A 2,500-nucleotide genomic window follows, 5' to 3' on the forward strand; every position below is an offset into this window, starting at 1 on the left:
TGAATTTGTAAATTTTTTTGGGGGGGGGAATGTGTCGACTTGGGATTGGATCCGTAAATATATGAAAAGAAAATACATATGTACACACACACACGCATATATATATCACACATAATAAACATACATATATATAAAAAAAATATATATATATATATAATATATATATTATATATATATATATAATATATATATATTTGTATATGTGTGTGTGTGTGTGTGCATGTGTGTGTGTGGTGTGTGTGGTGTGTGTGTGTGGGGTGTGTGTGGGTGTGTGTGTGTGTATGTGTGTGTGTGTGTGGGGTGTGTGGGGTGTGTGTGTGTGTGTGTGTGTGTGTGTGTGTGTGTGTGTGCCTGTGTGTGTGTGTGTGTATACAGATATATGCATATATATACATATATATACATATATACATATGTATATATATATATATATATATATATATATATATATATATATATATATATATATATATATACATATAAATAAGTGTATATGTGGCAATGAGTAAGAGAGGTGTCGTGGTTAGGTCAGTGCTAAAAATTGCGAGTGAGAAGTGATCTGTGATAGTGCTACATAAGAGAGAATGATCGTGAATATATAGAGCTTATTTTCCAATCAAAATAGAAATAATAATTCATCCAAATGTCTCACAAGTCTATAAGTTAAGTTAAGAAAGTTTATTTACCACCCTTTTATTACCATCTTGGCTATCTTCAGTTTTACACATATTTTACATAGTATATTATTCTGTTAGTATTGTAATTGTACATGGAAAAATAAAATATAAACATACACCATTACAAAAAAAATATTACGTTAATATGTTTTGCCACTGTTTACATAACACTGTTTTTTTGTTTTGCTTTTTTTTTGTTTACGGCAGTTTGACATAGTAAATTTAGGGTATACTGCGAAATTTTCTTCCAATGTATCAGATAAAATTTAAATATTCACATAGTTCTTTATAATTATGTTAGGTGGTTTGAAAGGCTGTATCATCACATGACATTCCGAGATATAGAGCTAAAGTGTTCGCTGTTTTCTTCGTCACACATTCTACATCTAGATTCACATGAGAGTCGATTAATTTTTTTTCTAGACTTCAGACTTTGAGGTGTTATTGCTAATGCTTTGTAGGAACTGCTCCAGGGGTTCGTTTTGATTTTTGTTAGCCTTAAGAAATGGAATAAAATTTTCACGGGTGTTGTCTTGCTGTAATATCAAAAGCTCCTAAATTTGCTTTTGGTCCCTTAATAGTGTTGGGTTGTTTGAGCGTTGGAGGTATTGCTCTTTAATGTTTTCTTTGGAAGACCCAGGTGTTGTAGCTATCAGTGACCACTTTCGTCATGTCCATGAAGAATTATCAACACTCGTTACTGTGTAGTCATGATACCAGTCATAAATACATGGCTTATAGTGGTGCTCAAGATGAGGAGGAATAGAAATTTCAAGCCTTTTGTTTTTTGCAGATTGACTATTATCAACAGCGTATCTCGTTACTACTGCATAGTGGTCACTGATTAGCCTTGGTCATGTTGCAAGCATGCGTCTGACGTTTCCATGCACAAGATCCCTTCCTATTTTGTTATCTAGTTGCCTACCGCCATGTGAGTTTGCCTGTCTGTATCATATACGGTCATAGATCACAAAATGTCAGAACTCTTCGCCATTTCATTACACTGACTATCTCCAAATGTATAATGTCTTATCATTAAAATCCCCCATGCATATTGAGCCCTGATTCTGAAAGTTCGACAGTGAATCAGATTGAAACTTTGTATACCTTGCGTATACATTATAAAGAGAGAAAAAAACAGGCTGTTCGGATATGTAAATGCTGATATTTTGCATTATTTCATCAGATTTCTGCATCAGCCTAGCAGTATGGTGTCACTGATATAAGTCAATAGAACAGTCATTCTGTGTTTGTATAGGAGTAGTACCTCTAATTCTAAGATCGGTTTTTATTTAGTGGCTGGTGGGAAAGGGGTCCGAAAATAGCTTATGTCACCATTATTGTTAGAATAATGAAGCAAATCATTAATTCTATGGTTGACACCACGTATATTCCATGAAAGAAAATTTATTGTTTTCTTGCTCCCCATCACACCCTATGATTAGCTGATTGGTCAAATCTGTGCTTGGTGAGGCCCTTTAGTCTGCATATGTCTTGCATTACATATCTGTATTGCATCTTCTTTATTTGCACATATTCTAAGCATTTTTCTCATATTGGTATTATACCTATAATCTGTAACGGGTATCAATTTCTGACTGTTTTCCCACAGTTCTTCCATTTCCTGCATGTCTTCGTCGGCGTTATTTTCACTGCCGTCACTGCTTTCAGATGATCCATCGATGGCATCGTGCATAATATCAGAGACCCCATTAGTATTTCCAACATTACTAACATCATTAGGAAGCATATTTTCCCTGTGTACACTATATATATATATATATATATATATATATATATATATATATATATATATATATATA

This window comes from Penaeus monodon, chromosome 7, assembly GCF_015228065.2.
Source record: "Penaeus monodon isolate SGIC_2016 chromosome 7, NSTDA_Pmon_1, whole genome shotgun sequence".
Lineage (NCBI taxonomy): Eukaryota > Metazoa > Arthropoda > Malacostraca > Decapoda > Penaeidae > Penaeus > Penaeus monodon.